The sequence below is a fragment of the Aedes aegypti genome, chromosome 1 (assembly GCF_002204515.2).
Source record: "Aedes aegypti strain LVP_AGWG chromosome 1, AaegL5.0 Primary Assembly, whole genome shotgun sequence".
Classification (NCBI taxonomy): domain Eukaryota; kingdom Metazoa; phylum Arthropoda; class Insecta; order Diptera; family Culicidae; genus Aedes; species Aedes aegypti.
The window spans coordinates 248,316,749-248,340,823 of NC_035107.1; the positions used below are offsets into that span (position 1 = coordinate 248,316,749).

At 36.4% G+C, this 24,075-nt stretch overlaps 1 protein-coding gene across 2 annotated transcripts in view; it reads right to left on the bottom strand.

Annotated features, from left to right (window-relative positions):
- The window catches only part of LOC5578934 (calcium-activated potassium channel slowpoke), a 226,985-nt gene that overhangs the window by 200,950 nt on the left and 1,960 nt on the right, over nucleotides 1-24,075 (bottom strand). Inside the window, exon 1 of one of the 2 annotated variants that reach the window (XM_021837454.1) lies at nucleotides 12,895-12,917. The exons of the other annotated variant lie outside the window; for it this stretch is intronic. The gene's annotated coding sequence lies outside the window, so the exon portion shown is untranslated. Of the gene's footprint in view, nucleotides 1-12,894; nucleotides 12,918-24,075 lie in introns of those variants that run through there. 2 annotated transcript variants of the gene reach the window in all.

Consider the following 24,075-nt stretch of genomic DNA (forward strand, 5'->3'; position numbering starts at 1 on the left):
CAAAGCCAATCACAGTCAGCGAAGCCAGTGAAACTCACGCCCAGCGCTGCTGTAGGCAAAAAGCCTTGAAAATTGCAAAACACCCGTTGCTAAGGGCAACTCAAAATTACTGTAGAAAAATGTTCTACTTCCCGCTGCATTTCCCGCATTTAGAGCCTTCAATGACACTAACGATTTAAAAAATTCATGCACCCAACATAGGCTACTTGATGAGATTCAACGTTTTTGAACTACTGTCAGAGAGCCACGTGACTTTCTCGAAATTCAAGCCTACTACTATTACCATTCCCAGCACTGATGACAGCATATGACGATCGGTCCAGAATAAGTTCGAGATGCATACAAAGAAGTCGTCCATGAATCACTTGGTTAAAAGTGTGGTGGTAGGTGGCAGAAAAATGACAAAAAAACAGAAGAACCAGGTAAGCTTTTGAAGGAATTTCTGGAAAATTCCTGCGAGAGAATTCAGCATTGATTCAGAATTAATAACATAATAATATTTATCTTCAATAATTTAGAAAATTAATTAAATATAATTTTCTTAGGCTTTCAAAAGTCCTTGTTCAGAACAAATTTCATAATCCTCCAAAAATATTATTTCTTACTATTATTTTTCCAGAAGTCCCAATCAACAATATAATTGGATACCCAACTAACATTTAGTGCAAATGTAAAAATCCTCCAAGCTTTTCATATGTCTTTATGTTTAATAAGTGAACGAAAGCTTCTATCGTTTTATTAAATACTCAGTTATTTTTAAGCTGTGTTGACAGCGATTAAACATACCGATCATTGATTTGTCTCGACTGTTATAGGACAAGTAGCTGTACAACATCTTCGGAAGGCGCTTTTCGCAACTGTTGAATATTTTTTATACAACTTCACTTGAATATTTTCAAGTTGTTTAACAGTTTACGGAATTCAATGCATAAGTATCTGAAAGCAATGTTCCCAAAGTTATACAATTTCAGTACCCTGCCGTTATACACATAATTGTCCCATGTTACTTTTCGTCATTTTCGAGTTTTTGTAGCCAAATAGTCTATTTTATCCTATATTATTAGGAAACAATTTCAAAAAACATACTTTCTTCGAAGACTCTAGGAAAAGCATACAAGTCAATTTGTTCCACTGTTGAATTTCTACGCATAACTGTCTCACTACTGAATTTCTACGCATATCTATCCTACTACGTATTTATCTGCATCAATCTCAAATAAAGTGCTAAATTGAGAGGTTTTATTATGCTGCGTAAAATTGTTCTCGTATCATCTTTTTACTATGGCTTTACATCCTATGTAGAACAATACCTGTTTCATACCATAAAAAACACTATGGTACTGTTTAGGGGATAGTCAAAATGTTTGAGATAGGAAAAGTTTTACCTAATTTTAAATGCTTAAAACTTCATGAAAAAATGATGAAATTGGGTGCATCTGGAAGCAGTCCACGGAAAATTTGGTTCAGTTTTATTAACTTGCTTGACCATGCATATTGGCTACCGGAAACCGGAGATGTTCCGGATTTTCAGAGGTCATGTCCAAGTGGCGTTTTTTCTGTCGTTTGTATTTTTGTACGGTGTGAAATAGTATAAATGTTTACAATTTTCCTAATAATAACTGGAACTAATAGGAAATTGAATGCCGGCAGATGCATTAAAATTCTTTGGAAATCTTCAGAAATATGACCTTTCCATAAAAATGGTTCCGGAAGATATGGCCAGTCATGTTTGTATTTCCAATCATGTATATATTATCCGGAGCTATATCCGAGTGACCATCAAAGTTCAAGATGATGCTTTTGGCATCCAATTCAAAACCATAAGGCGTACTGATATATCTATAGTAGGTTCCAGGCGCCCTGGGGGAAGTGGCCAATTAGGAACATGTTCGGAACCATAACAATATGGGCATCAAATTTCAAGATTTTGGAATGACCTGATTCCCGAAGCATTTCCAGAACCACCGACTACCATGATCACTGTATAGTAGGTTCCAGGTGCCCCGAGAGATGTGGTCAAATCAAAACCTGTTCGGAATTACATCAATATGGGTATCAAATATCAATATTTTAAAGGAGATGCTTCCGAAAGCGGTTCCAGAACCATTGGCTGCCATGACCATTGTATAGTAGGTCAGAACTACCCCGATGGAAGTGGCTAATTTCACGCATGTAAGAATCATATAAATATGGATAACAAACTTCAACCTTTTTTTGATTTTCATGCTTCCGGATAGAGTTACTGTGCACGTGCTGTAGCCTTAGGTGCAGGAGCCTCATTGCTTGTAAGCGCACGGGAGCGCTGTACATCATGAGACCTTTTTTGGTGCGCCTCATTTTTCTTGAGATGTGTCTCACTGCGGTCTCATGCGCTCCGTCACATGTGCTGTTAAAAATTCAGCGCAATAATTGAAGTGATTACAAAAGTTTTCAACGAGGATCGTAATTGTAACTTTTGAATCGATCGTGTTCGATCATATCATGTAGGCCATCTAGACACCTGCATGATGAGGCGAAAATAGCTGTAGAGGTTCTTCGTTACTAAGCAGTTGTTTCACAACTTGGATACCGATGGCGAGCTGTGGCGCCGAGCAGCGCATGTGACGAGTCTCCCCGAGAGCACATCACCTAGCGCGCGCTTTTAGAATTTTCGTGAGCCTCCATCTAGCGCAGCACACTAGGATTCCGATGAGCTGAGAGACGGTTCGGTTGGAGGCTCGTCAGTACATTTATGTGCTCCTGAGAAATATGTAACTCTACTTCCGGAAGCAGTTTTGTAGAATCACCGTCTACCATGAACAGTAGATTCCATATGCCTTGGATGATGTGGAGCGCTCTCAGAATCACAAGATGTAATAACCACTCTATAGTAGATTCTAGGGACCCCTAAAGAAGTGTCCAATTAGAAATATGACCACATTTCCCGGAGAATTCGGTACTTTTATACATTGGTATGGCAGTCGGGTGTTCTGGAAATGCTTCGGAAAGCATAACCTTTGAAAATCTAGAAGTTGGATGCCCACATTGATATGGCTACAGATATGTGCCTAATTGACCACTTCCCCAAGGACAGCATCATTTTGAAGTTTAATGCATACTTCGATATAGCTCCGGGCAATATTTACATCATTGAAAATATTTTCCGGAAAAAAACTCTCATGTTTCTGAAGATTTCCAACGAATCTTAATGCGACACAAAAATACAAGCGACAGAAAAAAAATGCCATTTAGACATGACCTCGCAAAATCCGGAATATCTCCGGTGTCCAGTGGACAATTTGAATGGATAAGCTCCTGAAACTGTACCAAATTGACCATCGACTGCTTCCGAATGCATACAATTTCATCATTTTTTCATATCATTATCAGCATTTGGATTTAGGAAAATTTTGCCTATCTCAATCATTTTGCCTATCCCCTATACATATCCTCATACGGCTCCACATTGCTAAATGCCACATGAGCCTTCGTACGGACCCTCAACATAGGCTTTACAATACACATCTTCCACTTTCGGTACAAAATTCACGTCAAAGCTAACATCAAGAACAGTGTTCTTGGTCAAAATCGGTTTGCTACAGTTAGTGGGACTCTTATGCGTAGAAATTCCCCCAAAACTCCGTATTTCTAGGCATTACCGTCCCACTTTTAATTTCATAGCAAAACTCATATGTTTTATTTAAAACTTACTCTTGTCTCTGAAGAACACCCATTTCCCCATATTATTGTGAGGAAATTTTTCAAATTTATCATAACCTCTATCCATTCGGAGCATAAATGTGCCAACATCTTTAATCGCGTTTTTCTCGGCTTCATATTTTGGAACATGGGACAATCATGCGTATAACGGCAGTACCTGACACCACTTGGGATTAAACTCTCGATTTCATCTCGACTGAGCTGTCAATGAATGAAAGTGAACCAACACTGAGTCGACAAGCACGTTCTACTGCATGCTGGCGAACCGGTTCCGCATGATTTAACATCTTATTACATATAATAGAGTTGTTAGCAATCACGATAGTCTACAGGTTTTCGTTGACATTCGACAGCCTTTTTGCCTTCAGCATTCACAACACGAACGACAAAACGAACGTACGAAAGAAAAATGTCCATTGAATGCAGCTGACAACGATGGCGTCACCTGAAAACTGCGCGGTTTTGTTTATTTCTATCATTTTGACTACAAAGCAAGAGTAAACCATTCTTGTAGGAACCTTTATGAAATCTATGCAAATTTATAATTTATTAAAATATCATCGTGTCAAACGACATTTATTCATTCCACAATTTTGTGTTTCTAGATGTTCATTCTACCAATCTTACTGCATGTGAAAGGTGACGATAGCCTTAAAAGTGTGTGAAACGTCAAACGCAATGTTTATTTCCAGCAGGCTGTGAAAATGCGCCACAAGTTGTTAATTTACAGCTTCCTGCTGTATGTACGCTGTAAAACAAACTACGAGGCCTTTCTTTTTTATATATTAAGCAATACAACAATCATATTGCATAGGAGCAATCTTTTATTGATTAACGATGGGGACTTGCATTCCACATCATTCGGTTGCTAATAAATCTTCGAACTGTTGCTTCTCTTTACGTTGTTGAGTTACAACTTAGTAAAAGCAGCAAAAGCGTTAACTGAAGAAATATAGTCAGCTAAGATTGGTAGCTGCATAACGTTTGCGTTACAGCTGTATCAACGCTAATCGTTCTGTTATACAACTGTTGTACAACAGAAAGCAATCTTAGCTTATAACGCTTATAGCTTATAGTTGGGGCAGCCTTAAAAAAAGTAATACATTATAATAAAGACCGTCTTCAATTTGTGTTAACTTTTACTTTTTTTTAAATAATTTATTATTTATTATAAATTTATTTCTTGAAAGGGCCTTCTGAGTTTTTAACAGATTTTTTTCAATTCCAGTTCTAAAACTGTTAGTTTCAGAGAAAAACGTTGTATGAAGGAGTTGAAGGTAAAATAAGAGAAAAGTACACCTTGAAAAAAAAACAAGTTAACCAAAAAACTTAACAAAAAGAATTTTGTTTTTGTTCGGAATGATCCACTGCGACCATTTTTCTTTGAAATTTTCTTGTATATCCGTGTCCTATTTTAGTGCATATCGTTCTACCCCATTACTATTGAGAATTAATTAAGTAGTCGTTTTTCATACAATTATCATTCGTTTTCATTTTGCATAGAGCCTCTCTAGAAAAAGATCTCTCTATTTATACCTTTTGGAGAAAACAGTTTGCCATTATTAAACTATCAAAAGCGCGTCCCTCATTCAGATTAGGCCACTAAGCTGGTAGAATGATACTGATTTTGACCATGCATCGGTACTCTAACGTATCAAATTATTACTTCTACTTATAAGGTTCAAAGTCGTTTTTTGTAGCTCTGTGAACAGATTTAATCGCATTAGACATTTAGATTCCTTGAAACAAGAAGCTTATTTTAGAATGTAGTAGGTCTGCTACTCCACTGATTCGGAATCATTACCTCCTAAATATCGAAAGATAAGCACTTGAATTCGAAATGAACTTGACTAATGAATTGAATCCAGCCTGAGATGCTGATTGAGTCATTTTCCACTTCGACCTCCTCATCATTTAGGACAAATACATAGCTGGGATGGTGACAGTGGTAAATTTTCACGAACAATGCTTTGACTCCTAGTAAACAACCTGCGTTCGAATGAAAAAATAAACATTGCCATTATTTTCTTTTATTGAATTGATGCTCAAAATTTATTAAAATGTTTGTAATCATCGGCACACTGCAAAAATTTTGTGATTGATTTTGATTGGAGATTGATTTTTTTTAATAATGTTCAAATATGATGGATGTAAAGCGTGAGATTACTGATGGAACAGCTGTCCTAGTTAGTTTTCATCCAGTAAAACCGCTTCAACCGATAAATGTACAGTATTGGACAAAACATTTGCATTTTTTTCGGTTTTCCATACAAAATGACCAACATTGGTAAGCTAGATCTCAGTTATTTATGGATTTATCCTCTAGAACTCATTCCACTCACACCCGAGACGAGTAGAGACATAGTAGTCTGGTTCAGAAAATGTACCTCTTCTAGTACTACATTTGGCCCTTGGTACTGCAAAACGTACCCGAGTTTGACAGATCGCGGTACACTGTTCACGGCATTCTAAATTTAGCTCTATCACCTTAATGTCCATAGATCCGAGATAAATCCAGAGACATCCCAAGTAACATTTTTAGTTTTTTCATTTACTACAAGCTGTTGTTACCACCATATCAGGTCCGTTACACTCGGGCTCAGATTGGGTACCACTTCTAGTACTGCATTTGGTCCCTCGGTAGTGCAAAAGGTACCCAAGTTTGACAGATCGCAGTACACTTTTCACGGCATTCTAGATTACCTTATGAGCCATAAAATTTTGGGCAACTGCAAGGGACATGGAGGTCTTTGATTTGTCTTTGACCATATCGTTAAAACTCATTTTAGAACTTATTAGTCTTAATAACCTTAATAAACCTTTGATAAAACTCCATTAAGCCCGAAAAGGCCCACACTACAGGAGGTTGTTAAGACTATACCTTAAAACCGTTTCTAAACTTCTTAGTTTTGTATCGTGTGAACACATCTACCCTTGTAGTATGCTATAAAACATTCATAAGAGCTAATGTATAGCCTTATTGAGCTCAACTAGCGATATTAAATCTTTTACGATATCCTAATACACGGAATAAAACCAATGTTAAGAGCTTATGATTGAACAAACATCAACCAATAATTTGTTTATAAACCATAACCTTTTTTTGATATTGAAACCATCATGATGTCTGCCGACTCATAATAATCAATTAAAATAATCATTTTTTGCGTGGCAGAAAATTTCCTTACGATCGCGTGAAATTCCTGCCAATAAAAATTTACTGGTGGAATGACATACAATTTTTCGATTTACAGCAAAGCGCCACAATTACGACATCATTATTGGCTATCCAATATTTTATTCCATTCCTTTTTCAGACTGATTTCATGCTCATCTCAATCATAAATTAAAATTTCCCACGCATATTGTAATTATCTATCCGAAACGGCGACAATAAAAATGGATTCCACCCAGTTAAATCTTGCTGGTCTTGTCTGGGATGGTTTAAGATCAATTGGTGATTTTCCCGAACAATATAATCATTCATAAACGCTGTTGATCTTTAGAACCCGTGCGCAAAACCCTCACTAGCTAAAATATTCCTAAATCTGAATATTTGTTCTGCACTAAGACAAATAGGTTTTATGGGAGCCTTGACTTAAACTTAATGCACTCAGGAAAGCTAGTGCTGTCAAAAAGGTAAACAAATCGGAAGATTCAATTTTGTGATGCAATTCATTTTATTAGATTTGTGCCGTTATATATCTAACTGTTTTATTGGAATGAATTGTTAAAATAAAGCCCGTCATGCTTGATCGGTACTGATGCAGAAAACGGTAAGTGATAAGTGACTGAAAAATGAAAGCTTTTTTCGTGTAGCTCAGCTGTTGTGTGCAGCATAGTTGTCCCACTAGAACGGGAAGTTCAGGCAAGTATGGGAAAAATATGCGATAGTCTGTTAATTCTTCGAGAGGAATATTTGCCATTTCTATGTTTGCGTTCTGATTAATCCATAATTCACTACATGATTATCATTATCAACATAATGATATTGATAACCACACGCAGACTGCATTCCAATAACATGCATCAGACAGTCGAGATTTAAGAAGGCTTTAACATGACTTAGCGTAGTCTTAGAAGTTTTACTTATGCCTTGATAAGACAAGCAAGATGAGGTTTTACACACTTAGATCATATTACTGGGGTCGGTAAAATTTTACTGGGTTTTGGAACTACCGAAAAAGTCAGTAAAATGAAAACGGTCGCCACGCAGGAATAGGGATGTCTTTGATCCAACCCCTTCCCCGAGATAAATAACTAAATAATGAACTAAAGCAAAAATCAGAAAAAGCATTTGATCGACGCATAAAGTTATCACCTTCGAAAAAAAAAACTCGATTCTTGAAAATATTAAATTGTTCTCATATCAAAGGATGGAAGAGATCTTGAAGAACGTGTAAAATATATTAAATATTTTTACAGGGTCATGGTTTTGGGAGCATTTGCGTCTAATTGGTTCAAGGTGCCTTTATTTCTTGTTAAAATTTAATAAAAAAAATACAAGAGTCTATAAGAGTTTTTTAGGAAGAAGTTTGTTCTTTTGGTTAGAGACAACTTAGCTCATAGATTATTCGCATAACAGAGACGTTTATCACACTTATATGAAGGTTCAACAACGGTGGGTTTATTTGTACGACTGGCGCGAGGTGAGAGTTGTCGGTGTTTTATAGCGAGGTGACAATTGTCGACGAGAGTCACTTCACTCCGGTCTACTATTGTCACCTCGCTATACGACACCGACAATTGTCACCTCACGCCACTCGTAGAATAAATCCACGGGTCTCCAGAATGAGCCGTTTTTTCTCAAATATGTTTAAGTCCCTAGCGGTCCAGGTATAAATCCATTCAATAATTTGGGTGCATGTTCGAGACAAGGCTTGTGAAAAATATCATCATATCGTTGATATTTTAAAAGCTTCCATCACAAATATTTTGAACTCGATGACTGCTGGATAAAATTAGAAGGCATGTTTTCAATTCCTCTCTTATGATATTTTAGAAAATTTTAATTTCACTGCGAATTCTAGCTGTTGGGAGTGTCGATAAAATTGTATAGTTAAACTTGTTTAGTACTGTGTTACGTAGAAGTATGAAACATTTTGATTCGAATTCTGAACACTGTATTCATTCTGTCTCATATTCCGAACATCTTGATTCAAGTTCCGAACAGCACGAATAAATCGTATTCAAATTAATAATTTCGCAAATAAATTTATCCAATCTGTTTTTACTAGTCGCAAACTAAAGAAACATCACTACTCCAGATTTATAAAATAGAATGTATGACGTTTAAATTGAAATGCAATTGAATTGACTGATTTTTTTTGTAATGCGATGACATATTTTAGCGAAACATTTTAACCAAATCGCCATACAAAAACCGAGTGTTCGGAAAATGAGGCTGCTCGGAATTTTGGAAACAAAACGGTACATGCATAGTAAACTTTTTAAACTTTCGACTAGGTAGGTTGGGGCGGTTCAAAATTTAAAAATGTTTGCGAATCCAATTACCCATGTGTTCCTTACCATCGTTACCATAAAAATAGTGTTCTGTGAAATGTTCAGCTTTTTAGGTCGTGAATTAAAGGTGGCCCAGAGACGATGTAGGTTTATATGGAAATCACTATGGAGAAATTTGGAAAAATGTTCGAAACACGTTAGTACTGTTATGTAATTACAAATTTATCATCCCATAGTAGTTCATTCTTCAAACCATAATAAAGAAATTTGCTGAAGAGAGCAATTCAATCCGACGGATAGCAGAAGAGATATTCATGAGTTTGTTTGCTATTATTTAGCTTAATATGGGATTATAGCCCTGCAAACATATACCAAAATTCCAAACATAATCAGCTCAAAAGAGGTTTGTATCTTCAACAACATCCTTCCAGGTCCGTTACACTCGGGCTCAGATTGGGTACCACTTCTAGTACTGCATTTGGTCAAAAAGGTAAACAAATCGGAAGATTCAATTTTGTGATGCAATTCATTTTATTAGATTTGTGCCGTTATATATCTAACTGTTTTATTGGAATGAATTGTTAAAATAAAGCCCGTCATGCTTGATCGGTACTGATGCAGAAAACGGTAAGTGATAAGTGACTGAAAAATGAAAGCTTTTTTCGTGTAGCTCAGCTGTTGTGTGCAGCATAGTTGTCCCACTAGAACGGGAAGTTCAGGCAAGTATGGGAAAAATATGCGATAGTCTGTTAATTCTTCGAGAGGAATATTTGCCATTTCTATGTTTGCGTTCTGATTAATCCATAATTCACTACATGATTATCATTATCAACATAATGATATTGATAACCACACGCAGACTGCATTCCAATAACATGCATCAGACAGTCGAGATTTAAGAAGGCTTTAACATGACTTAGCGTAGTCTTAGAAGTTTTACTTATGCCTTGATAAGACAAGCAAGATGAGGTTTTACACACTTAGATCATATTACTGGGGTCGGTAAAATTTTACTGGGTTTTGGAACTACCGAAAAAGTCAGTAAAATGAAAACGGTCGCCACGCAGGAATAGGGATGTCTTTGATCCCACCCCTTCCCCGAGATAAATAACAAAATAATGAACTAAAGCAAAAATCAGAAAAAGCATTTGATCGACGCATAAAGTTATCACCTTCGAAAAAAAAACTCGATTCTTGAAAATATTAAATTGTTCTCATATCAAAGGATGGAAGAGATCTTGAAGAACGTGTAAAATATATTAAATATTTTTACAGGGTCATGGTTTTGGGAGCATTTGCGTCTAATTGGTTCAAGGTGCCTTTATTTCTTGTTAAAATTTAATAAAAAAAATACAAGAGTCTATAAGAGTTTTTTAGGAAGAAGTTTGTTCTTTTGGTTAGAGACAACTTAGCTCATAGATTATTCGCATAGCAGAGACGTTTATCACACTTATATGAAGGTTCAACAACGGTGGGTTTATTTGTACGACTGGCGCGAGGTGAGAGTTGTCGGTGTTTTATAGCGAGGTGACAATTGTCGACGAGAGTCACTTCACTCCGGTCTACTATTGTCACCTCGCTATACGGCACCGACAATTGTCACCTCACGCCACTCGTAGAATAAATCCACGGGTCTCCAGAATGAGCCGTTTTTTCTCAAATATGTTTAAGTCCCTAGCGGTCCAGGTATAAATCCATTCAATAATTTGGGTGCATGTTCGAGACAAGGCTTGTGAAAAATCTCATCATATCGTTGATGTTTTAAAAGCTTCCATTACAAATATTTTGAGCTCGATGACTGCAGGATAAAATTAGAAGGTATTTTTTTCAATTCCTCTTTTATGATATTTTAGAAAATTTTAATTTCACTGCGAATTCTAGCTGTTGGGAGTGTCGATAAAATTGTATAGTTAAACTTGTTTAGTACTGTGTTACGTAAAAGTATGGAACATTTTGATTCGAATTCTGAACACTGTATACAGAATGAATATTACAGAATCATATTCAGAATATCTTGATTCAAATTCCGAACAGCACGAATAAATCGTATTCAAATTAATAATTTTGAAAAAATATTCATCCAAGCTGTTTTTACTGGTCGCAAACTAGAGAAACATCACTACTCCAGATTTATAAAATAGAATGTATGACGTTTAAATAGAAATGCAATTGAATTGACTGTTTTTTTTTGTAATGCGATGACATATTTTAGCAAAACATTTTAACCAAATCACCATACAAAAACCGAGTGTTCGGAAAATGAGGCTGTTCGGAATTTTGGAAACAAAATGGTACATGCATAATAAACTTTTTAAACTTTCGACTAGGTAGGTTGGGGCGGTTCAAAATTTAAAAATGTTTGAGAATCCAATTAACCATGTGTTCCTTACCACCGTTACCATAAAAATAGTGTTCTGTGAAATGTTCAACTTTTTAGGTCGTGAATTAAAGGTGGCCCCGAAACGATGTAGGTTTATATGGAAATTGCTATGGAGAAATTTAGAAAAATGTTCGAAATACGTTAGTACTTTTATGTAATTACAAACTTATCATCCCATAGGCTATAGGGATTATAGCCCTGCAAACATGTACCAAAATTCCAAATATAATCAAAAGAGGTTTGTATCTTCAACAACATCCTTCATTAAGGTTTGAAGAATAAGTTTTCAATATGTGATGATAAGTTTCTGCTTACATTACAGTACTAGCGTGTTTGGAACATTTTTCCAAATTTCTCCATAGTAATTTCCATATAAACCTACATTGTTTAATTGTAAGGATGGTAAGGAGCACATGGGAGATTGAATTTTCAAATATTTTTGAAATTTGAATCGCCCTAAGGTAGGTACTACTTATTACTCTTCGCCTTCACATCAGATTGAAAAGTTATATTTTGAGTTAAAAAGAAAATTTCTCCAGTAAAACGCCTCGGCTCCTTAGATACTAAGAAGTGAAAATCGATTTTTACACTTCAATATTTTGCGCACCACCTATTCGCTATCACAGTCGCTCCATCGCAATCCATTGGGAAAATCTTTTGTCTTCATGTGAGTAAACTACGACACAGCCGCCAAGAAGATGGGGGCAAAATGGTTCAACACGAAGAAATAATCCCACCACAGCAGCCGTAGCCAAAAATCGAAGCTCCTTTTCACCTTTCCGAGACACAGCAAAAGGGCCATATCTTCCGACTTGTCGTGGAATAAAACACAGTAGGCGATGGCGAGGAGGGTGGGAAATGCCTACTACACTACTAGCAAAGTACAGCGCCCGTCGTCAGTGATTTTTTTCCTTTCGCAGCTTGCTGCGAAAAAATGCCTATGCTACTTGCTAGTGGAAAGTAAGGTTATTTATCGATTAGCGATAAACCGAATTGAGTTTTCGTTACATTATGCAGCTGCTCAATTAGATTGAGGAAAACTGAAAAACTTTCGGTGGATTTTTTTCTGATTTGCAAGTGAAGTTCACTGAAATCACCATGCTCAAACACCAGCTAAAAATGAGGGCGTGATTTTTTTTTCACTATTGCGATTTGCAAAGCTTGTCAGAAACGTTCCACTTACAGACATCTATAATGTGCACTTTTACGAACCAAAACGCCGCTCGCACTTTTCTTTCCGAACGCTTTTCACCTTTGGAAAATGCCCCGGAAAGGACTAATTTCAGCAGGAAAAATCACTGACACTTGAAGTTCTCCATTGTTTCCGAGGCTCACGAAAAACGGCAACTCACCTCCACTCGCAAGTACAGCAATCACTCGTCTGTCCGAGTTTCCCAACAACTTTCCGACACTTCCTGTGCTTTTATTTTATGATGATGGCGCAGGGTTACACACAGCCCTGATTCGAAATTCGGCGCTCATGGAGTGCGAGAGTGGCACTCACTGTCTCACTCACTCACGCTCTCGTCGTTGAGATTCCAGCTCCAAGATAGCGCACCGGATTGGGTAAGGAAAATATGCGACGACGAGACATTATTGCTCTCCTCAAGACCCATCGCCAGTAGGTCAGTTTCCCATGCATGACTCTCCGACTCCGGTTGGTTTGCTTTGCTCAGGTGTTGATCCTGACATCGATATTGTTTCATATCACCGAGTAGGGCTAGTAGCGACACATAACAGGAACTTTGGAACCCTCTTGCCCGAAGAGGAAACAAAAAAGTGATCAAAACGAGACAAAATAGGAAGCCGGATCCTATTCTTCGCACTTTTGATTCATTTCGGCAATAGGGTTTTTTGAAAGCCACTCGTATTTGGCCACAATATGCGTTGTATTGGAGTGCTTCTTAGGCAGCGTTCATTTATTACGTAACGCTAAATTTGGACATGGTTTGCGGAGGTTCGTCTCACGCTAAGGGCGTCTATTCTGTGAAGGATGATACCACAATATTTGTATGCGCGAATTGCGGGGGCCATCATATGTCAAACTTTTGGGATTGCCCTACGCATAGGCGAGTCGTCCATGCTCGTGCCAGGCAGTTATGTTTTTCGTTTCCGGAATTCCCTTGGTAGAGTATCGAACAACGTTCATTTTTCAGTTAACAATCGCTTGATTAAGAATCATACCCATCAGGAAGATTATAATAATGCAAATTTACAAACTAACTTGATATTGACAAATGATATTGATTAGACTGCTTTTGGAGCAATTGAGAACTATTAATTTTAAAAAATCAAGAACATTAAATGCCCTTGTAATGATGGAATTATCTACATCTTCATCAAGAAACTGTCAGAGTGTAGCCTATCATTCTTGGTTGATATTTTTAACAAAGGTTCTCATTTAGCATATTTTTCTGGCAAATGAAAAGGTTGTACCAATTTTAAAACCGGTAAAATCCTGCAGAAGCTTCCAGCTATCGTCCAATCAGCTTGCTTTCCTCCATTAGTAAGCTTTTTGAAAAGGTTATTTTGAACAAAATGATGGTCCACATCAACGAAAATTCATTTTTATGTCAATGAACAGTTCGGATTCCGACACAGACACTCGACCACTCATCAATTTTTATGTTACACGTAATTAGATTCGTTCCAAGAAATCTGAAGGCTATTCTACTGGTCTCCTCTTTTAGACAGAGAAAAAGCGTTCGACAGTGTTTGGCATGAAGACTTGATTGTAAAGTTAAAAAAAACTTTAATTTTCCAACATACAATTTTAGAATAATGCAAAGTTATCAGTCAAATCGTACACTTCAGAACTCCAAGTCTGAAAAACTTCCTGTAAGAGTTGGTGTTCCTCAAGGCAGCATTTGGGACCAATATTAAACAATATTTTCACATCTGACTTTTCTGAGTTAACTTAGGGATGTCAAAAATCTGTGTTTGCGGATGACACTGGCTGCGTGTAATCTGTAGTATATTGCAAAAAATGGATACTTTTCCTTCCTACTAACTACTACCAGCCCTGCTACCATCCATCGTACAGGCACAGGAAAGCCCCAAATTCAAGCGAGATGATGTTAGTGGCGGCCCCAATAATGGTGACTGGGGAGAATCTCCACATCAATTCGAGCACAGCTCTCCTCGGTTTCATCGCATATGTTATCCTTATTGAGGGGGGAATGCTCCATCGAAGTAGGGGAATCACGTTTACTCACATCTGTGCAACCGAGACATCTTCTCTCGCCGACTACGGTAGGAATCTCAAACGTTATTGTAGATTGTTGGAATCACGGGAAAATCCCGTGATAGAAGATAAAGAAAGGACACACATCGGGACACGATAACATGACAACAGTTGAGTCTGCAGTTCGCTCTGTTGCTTGGCTGTCACGTGGTTCGAGATTTAGGAACATGGCAAATAAATTAACGTGGTTAATCTAGTAAGCTAGATACGTATAAACTTCTATTATCATGTTGAGATGATAGAATCAGTTGTTCTTGTTGATTCCTGCAAAAATTGCATGAGAAGGAATGACAATTAATATAATGCCAAAACCCTTCTACGAATGATTTGGTCTTAACCGACTCTAGTCATCTTTGTAGCGTATGACATTTCAGTTTGACAGGAACCTTTGTCCTCACTTAGCCAAAAAAAATATATCGCAATAATTATAAATTGTTCACATCTGACTTACTTGAGTTACCACAGAGATGTGAAAAATATTTGTTTGTGGATGACACAGACCTCTATGTCTAATAATGGAGCCTGACGACACGATTGCAAAAATGTTTGGATATTTTTTCATCACATTTGCAAAAATTAAAAACTCCTCCTCATGCTTCCAGAACTCAACATTCCCAAATAAATCCAAAGCTCTTTTTTGAAACATCAAGTAGAAATAATGTCACGATGAGAGGGGTTCCAATAAATTGGTCAGATAAAGTTAAATATCTAGGGCTCATGCTAGATAAAAATTAACTTTTAAAAAAATCACATTGAGGGCATTCAAGTCAAATGTAACAAATATTTAAAATGTCGGTATCCACTTATTAGGGATGGTACACAAATTATATCACGTTAAATTTCAACTTTTTTGACAACCTCCCCTCCCTATGTCACGTTTTTTGTATGAGCCCTCTGAAAAATTTGTAAGGCATATCACGCTTGGGGTGTTCAATTAAAATTCGATTCAATGTTCAATCGACCGTCCAAATTAGATTGTCTACATTCGGGATTGTGTAAACCAACCTGATGGCTTGAGTCGTCTTAGCAAAACACACGTTAGTATGCCGGTAGGTTATAAACTTAATAAAAGTCTTTTTCCAAATTTGTAACACCTCGTTTGAACAACGCACAATCATTAATACAAGAGCAACAAAACTTATCATAAATTTCGTCTCGCCTCTTCAGCTACTGTTCCTTTTTATTGTAGAATTACATGCATTACGTATGTAAAAGCATATCATATCAGCAGAAGCAAACTAAGCAAAAAATCGTGGAACTTCAAAAAATAAATTACATATTTCAAAAAAAATTCACGGAAGTGTCAACATATAATTCATAACTTTGAATTCCCTGGCAAAAAAAAATTACCCACCAGCTTCTTCTATCCGTCGTTTATAGCGCCAACATGACAAGTACGAATACAGTCTAAACTACATTTTATTTTAATAAGGTAATTGAAGCGTACAATGAATACGATAGAGGCTCTGTATGACGTTCGACATTTAAAGAAGGGATCCGACATTTTATACCGTCAAAGTTGTTAGGCTGGAGTATACTGTGTGCCATATTAAGATTTCAATCAAGGTTGCGGGCCGCATTAAATGACTTAAATGTTCCTTATGAGGAAAAGGTGATCCTTAGCTGGGTCTAAGAGTTTTCTAACTGGATTCTGGAGAATCCTTACAGGATCCTTAGTTTGAGATAATTTTCAGCGGATTCATGAAAATACTGATCGAAATCTGGGTATTCCTACTAGACAATAGGGGTTACTTGTGAAATTTCGAGAATGCATAATCAATTATTGAGGTGCAAAATCTAGCGGTTTCTAAGGCTTCCTGCGAGTTTCTAGCGGAATACTGTGGATTTCTAGTAGTATTTTGAGTATTTCTGACATAATCTTGAGGATTTTGAATAGATTTTCAACGGATTTGGAGATTGCTAGTGGTAGTCTGGAAAGTCCTTAAGAACTTTTGAGAATTTCCTTCAGAGACTTGAAAATTCTCAGCAATATCGCATCGGAATCATAAAATTCTAAGCGATATCCTCAAAATGCCTAGCAAACTCTTGGGTGGCTGAATTTCTAGCGAGATATTTTCTAGCGGATTTCTTTGGATCCTTAACGGACATCTGAAGATTCTACAGGGAGCCTGTTAATTTATGTTGAATTCATATGGTTATTTATAACATAAATTCTCTACTTCTAAAACACAATTAAAAATCATTTCAAATTGAAGTGATGAAAAGTTTATTTGTGTATTCTACGAAATAAACTCGATCTGTCTCATATGGAAAAAGTAGGTACCCACTGAGAAAATAGAGCTCAAAGTTTCAAGCTTGTCTTCTCATACAAATGTTCATGATTTGCTAGTAAATTTCTGCATGCCATATTTACTTAGCACCACCACATTTCGCTTCTCTTGATCAGCAAAAAATATAGACTTGAACACAATTCACAGTTTTCAGTTGCTATTTGAGTTGAAAGTTCATACAAAACCTGTGATGGCTTTATTTTCCAATATGGGACTGCTCCACCTCTATATTTGTTTTCCAACATTTTCAAACAAAGTGAGATAATGGGACCTGTACTGCAACTAGATTGATGGTAGAGGCATTTTTTTATCTAACAGACAATATCGCAATGCATGATGAAACTTCAAATGCCCAACGACAAATGGCACCAAGATTCCATACACACTTCAAAATAAGTCATGTGATTTTACGTCTTTTGGATGCACATAAAAGATTTATTTGTAAAGAATAATTTGTGTCTAATTTCGAATACATTAGTGTCATAACGAGAGTTGCGTCCACAGTAATTTTCATTATTCTTATGAGTGTATGATTCTACCTATTGGCGATCAAAAGTGTGGTAAGGTTGCGAATGTTTTGCAAATTTAAACAACCCAGTACACCCGATTCTGTTTTTGCACGGGGGATGCGTACCGTGCAAAAAAGTTTTCAGTTCAAACTTTCAAAAACCGTGCAAAAAAGTAACACCATTTCTCGACGTTTCATGCAAAAATAAGGTTTTGGCGGAAAAAAATGTATGGAAACTTTTTTTGCCCGGCGGTGTAAAAAAAATCCGTGCAAAAACAGAATCGGGTGTACTTTTATTTGCAACAGGGACACATTCAGTAGCGTAGCTAGGGGGGTGTGGTGGGTGCGGTCCGCACCGGGCCTCGAGTTCATAGGGGCCTTCAAATTGTTGTAAGAATTTCTCGCGAAACTTTACTAAACGACCTATCTAACATTGAGAGGCTCTCTTTGTTCACTTTCTCTTTAATTAATAACTGAGTCACATTAACCTATTCTTTTGCGTTTTTTATATGAAACGCTAGTCAAGGAAACTGCCTTTCGATCTATAGTGAAAAACTTCCCAAAAGCTTTAGTATTGCACTGTTATAATCGAAAGAGAGCGAGAGAGGAGAGAATCTCTCATTTGTACATAGGTTCTTTAGTAATGTTCGGCGAGATTTCATTAATTATTATGATATTGATTTTTAGAAAACTAACACGTAAACAAGCAGATAAAAATTCAGTTTGAAGGTGACCTTGATCGGCAATGTATAGGGACCCCATGATCAGTGTTTTTAGTGATCAGAGATCTATTCAAAATTCATTCTCAGTAATTCGGTTTATTTTTTTAATTCAGATGGATCTACCTAAATGTGCAGGGCCAATAATTGTATCTGGATCTGAATTGGAGGTATGTTACAGACCATATTCTTTAACTAGTCGATTTTCATTTCAATTATAGCTTAGCTTAGCTTAGACTGACTACACATTAGCAATGGTTGCTGTTCCGTGATTGAACGAAGTCAGTGAGGATGCACAAAGGATCAACTAGAAGCTCGATTGGGATTGGCCATAATCTTCTCAGTGTACATAATTCAGTGTCTCTATGTATACAGGGTCAATAATGGCGCTGGCCACGTCCTTGCAGTCCGGTGAGATTGGGGGAAGGAATATTAGTGTGTAACCTTTGCTATAAGGATCGTTGGGTCACAGGATTCACTTTGATAACCAATTAAACCGAATAAATGATTATTTGTAAGATATAAACAGCTTATAAATAATTGATAAGAAAAATTTCCATGTAGAATAAAATAATGTCGACACTAGAAGTGACGAACGGTTCAAAATTTGTTGAACGAATTGTCAAACGCAACATTTCTATAGCTGTCAGGACGAAAGCGTGTTGTACCATATTTTACTCATAAGAAAAGAAAAAAAACTTGGTTAGCTGGACCATCACAGACCAGTCCTATGCCTACACTTACAGTGGCGAACCATTCAAAGTATGTTGATTAAAAATAACCTTTTGCAAGTCTACTCTTATAGTGTCGAACTATTCAAAGTCCTTTCTTAATTAAAAAATAAAGGTAAAAGGTAAATTATTCTTGCCGTGAATCTCGCTTTAAGAGGTTCCAGAGATACCTTGAGTGGCTATAACGCAATTTATTCACAGGTACTTCAGGAATTTCTCTTCAGATTCCTCGAGAAAAAAAATTAAGGATTTCTTCTAGTGATTTATACAAAGATCTCTTCAAGTATACTTCAGCGATCTCCTTCAGAAATGTCTATATTGATTCCACCTCCAAGTCTCCCAAAAATCTTCAGTGTTTTTTTAAGGAATAGTTAGAGGATATTTTTCGTAATTTGCTCCAGGAAATCCATGTGCACTACAATGCTTTTCTTGACTATTTTGATTTTACCATTTGTAACTAAAGAAGCTCTTACAAAGTTTTCTACAGGAGTTATCTTAAGGAAAAATAACATTCTACAGTTCTTAAATAAATTCATTCAGAGATTTTTCAAAAAGATCTACGAGAATTCCTATGACAGTTCCTCCAGTTATCCTTTCAGGAACTATATGGATTCCTTTAAGCATTTATTCACATTTTCTCTAGGAACTGCTCCTGAAATTCCTTTTGGGATTATCCGAGGATATATAATTAACACTCTTTCAGTAATTCCTCTTCAAATTTGACCTGGGATTCCTCATGAATTCTGCAGGAATCTTAGCAACAATCACTGGAGTAATTCTTGATGAAATTTTCTGGTAGATATCTGTACGATTTTTTGAAGAAAATTCTAGAAAATTCCTGAAGAAAATACTTGTTGAATTTTCGAAGATGTTGTAAACGAGAATCTTGATGAAAGTTTAAAAAAAATCATTGGATGTATTCCTTGAGCACTTATGATTTTCTTGAAAAATTTCGTAAAGAATCTTTGAAGTAATTCATGATGGAATCTCTGAGACAACTTCTATGGTTACCCATAGAAAAATTCTACGTTGAATTTTTGAAGGTCTAAAATGAAATCTATAGGAAGTCCGTGAATATCACAAAATGAACTCCTAAAGAAATTATTGGAGTTCATTTGGTAATTTATTTTAAGCAAACCTTGAGCAAATTTATCGATCTTACAGTCATTTCTTTCATCAAGGATTTCAAAATCAATCCCGACTCAAAAACACATAATTGAGGACAAGTCTAAACTTCCTTAGAATACCTAATTAAAGCTGTGATGAATCATTGCTTTCCAGCGCTACTTCGTCAGCTATTATTTCCCCTTCCATGTCCTTTTTTTTAGTATCATTCCAAACATTACATTCATTTCTTATATCTAGATGTTCTGTGTTAAACAACACTATCATCCTAATTTGGTAAAACAAATTTAAGATTTCATTAACATTTTGTTAACAACATATTACATTTCATTTGCCGTAGCAGTTCAGATTTTTTACAGGTGAGTTGATTTCACCTGCTTATAAGAGAAAAAAAAACACCATTTCAATATACTTAAGCTAACTTAACCTAAATATTCTTCTTCTTCTTCTTTCTGGCGTTACGTCCCAACTGGGACAAAGCCTGCTTCTCAGATTAGTGTTCTTATGAGCACTTCCACAGTTATTAACTGAGAGCTTTCCTTGCCGATTGACCATTTTTGCATGTATATATCGTGTGGCAGGTACGAAGATGCTCTATGCCCTGGGAATCGAGAAAATTTCCTTTACGAAAAGATCCTCGACCAGCGGGATTCGAACCCACGACCCTCAGCATGGTCATGCTGAATAGCTGCGCGTTTACCGCTACGGCTATCTGGGCCCCAACCTAAATATATAACGCATTAATCGTGTCAATAGAAGATTGTAACGTGTTTTGCCTGAAATTATTAATTATTTTATTTGTCATTTGTTCCAATGTTTCAGCATTGGATATTCTATGTCATAGTTTCCAAAACTGTGGGTCGCGACCCCCAGGGGGGTCGTGAATCAGTCTTTGATGGGTCGCCAAAAAAACTTACTTTGTAACAGTTTTCTACATTGTGAATGTTTCTTCGAACTTCTACAACTGGTTTAAGTCTTTATATTTATCAATATCGACAGTTTTTTGCAGTGATCTGGCATTAGGTCAGTTGATATTCGTGATCACGATTCTTGAATCATTATCACGGAACAAATCCCTAATAAACATGCCTTTTTAATAAACATACCTTCAATTTTTTTCCAAGATTTATTCTATGATTTTTTTTATAAGAGATGGAAGTTCAACTGGTTTTAATTGATTATTACGACTGCTTTACTGAAATGTTCTGCTCGGAAAAATGTGGTTTTACTGATAGCAAGCTAAAACCTCGGTACGTTAAATTCTTAAAATAGTTCAAAAGTTACGATAGAAGTTGTTTATTTTTCATGCAAGAATTTTGGCTAATGATTATTTGTCTTTTATTTCATATCGTATCGTATATCGAATTAGTGTGGCTTTCAAACATACAGAACGTCTCAAAATCTGAAATTTTAAACTGATTTTGTACATGTTCATCATGTTCATGCCTTGTGATCGAATTAAATATTAGACGAAGCACCAAAATACCATTGTAGTTACAGTACAGATCTCATTTTTGAAGGTCCCAAAAAGTTTGGGAACCTATGTTCTATGTAACTCGTTGGTACTATACCAGAGAGGAAGCTTCAGAATCATTTTCAAAATTTTATTTTAAATTCTCTGCAGAGCTTTCTTCCTGGTATTACAACAGCTAGTCCATATTGGTACAGCATACAACATGGCTGGCCTGAAAATTTGTTTCAATATCAAAAGCTGTTAAGTGACAGGGTCACATGGATAGGTTTTTAAAAAACTTAAAGACCGAACTGCTCGGTTCGGAGAACGATACTGGTTATCTTGTTCGCATTACAAACAATCCATATATCAAGCGTGTGTTAGAATAAGGGCGTCAGTCACATGATCGATTTATCTTCATCGATCTTCTCTTCTACGAAGAAAGATAACAAAGTGCAAAATTTCTTGCAGTTTTTCAATTGTCAACAAACTTGCATATCGTCACCTTTATCCACAAAAGAGAGGATCGATGAAGAGCATACGTTTGATGTTCTGGTTTATAGATATCTCACGATGATTTAATTTTGCACGTAAATATGCACAATGGGCGGAAGTGTGAGCAATATTGTTTGAATTGTTGATAATAAACAATCCACTGGTGCTAAACCTACATGCAAACTTTGAGTGTTTGAAATGTTGGGTAACCTTATGTGTGAACTGTTGAACTGAGTTTTGATTTCATATTGAGCATTTTGCACCTTATTAGACTACTGTGCAGAAAATTTTTGCACAGTGAACATTTGCACACCTCACACATACACTCACATTACCGCTTGACAACGTGCTTGGATACTAACTTTTCTATTTTTGTTTTGATTTTGCGCGAACGGTTAGCATTTTATAATTGACTTATCCATCGATTAACTAAATTCACTCGATCCATGAATGTAACACGAACATTGCCAGAAACGCCATCGGAAGAATGCTCCTGTGCTACATAACGATGAAGGTTTTAGTTCGTCCTTTAACGTGGAGTACTAGGTGAACCGATAGACAGTGACTAAGGTCTAGTTGATGCAAGGGTTTATTCTCAAATTTCATAACGCCGAGATTAGCCATTTTTGACACCCACCCACCTCCACTTTTTGTATTTTTTGTAATAACTGTAACATTTGGGGACACTTGCCCACCCCCTTCAGCGATATGAAATTTGTGAATGGGCCAGAAGATCTTTCGTTAGGAGGAATACCAAATCGCTAATCGATTACGCCCTGAACCTGCGGAAAACGGATCTGATTCCGAAGACGATTTTGATGATGATCATTCAGGATCCAGCAAACAATAGCTTCTCAAAGGAAAAACTTCCCGATGAGCTTAATGGCTGCTGGCTATTGGTGCCGATTGCAAGGAGCATTCGTCAGGAAAAAAAAAAGTCTTAGCGAGGTGTAGCTGGCAATACGGTGGGTATTTTTTCTACTCAAATGCTGGACGCTTTGAAATAAACATAACAATGAAGAAGTTATGATGCAATCTGTTTTACTGGTTTGACTGCTTTGAATTATTTTGAAATGTCATAAACAGCTTTCAAAGCATACGCCTGCTGATGTTAGTGGGTGTGCAAATTGTATCTTACTCTTGAACAATTTCATTAGAATCTAAAAATTCGTGCAAAGGTCAATACTGCACTGTCCATAATTGCATATTTGTAACATTCGACAAAAGTAAGCATTGAGTAAATGGAATACCAAGTATGCATTTTATGGTAGTATGGGAGGACACTAAAACTTATAAATATTACCAGGAACTCAACAGTGCTTATTTGAGGCTGATATTTTGTACAACTCATATCGCATACTAGGTGAATTGTCAGAAAATTATTCTGATAGAAATTTCATAGCCATTGTTTTACGAGGCTCATATATATAATCTCAATGTGACTGTTTTACCAATGTCACAAAACAACTTGGTATTTTTATTTTTGAATTTTCTAGAAAAATCTCACAGATTTCAGTAAGTTGATCGAAAGTATTTATCATTTGATGACTCTCCATGGTATCAACTCCGATTTGTCTAAAATGTCGAATGTGACTGTTCTGCATTTATGGGCAGTGCATTACGAACATGGTTTTTCATTGATGATCCCTTTTATTATATTTTTTGTTATATGTAGATCAATTTCACCCCAGTGTGCTATTTCAATTTTCAATGTATAAGCTACTTTCATGAAATGGTTCATAAAAAATCAGTCACGAGAACTGATGGAAATCAAAGAAGTACTGATTTTGTCGAAATTGGTTTGACGATATCTAAATTCCTAAAGATAATAAAACAAAAAGTTGTAAAATAGTGATTAATTTGCCCCCGGTTTACGGTATCCATGATTGTTTTTAGTTTATGTGTATCTATGTAAAATACTACAATTAAGGCTGGTTTGCTACTGACAAGAAAAGGAATCGCCTATC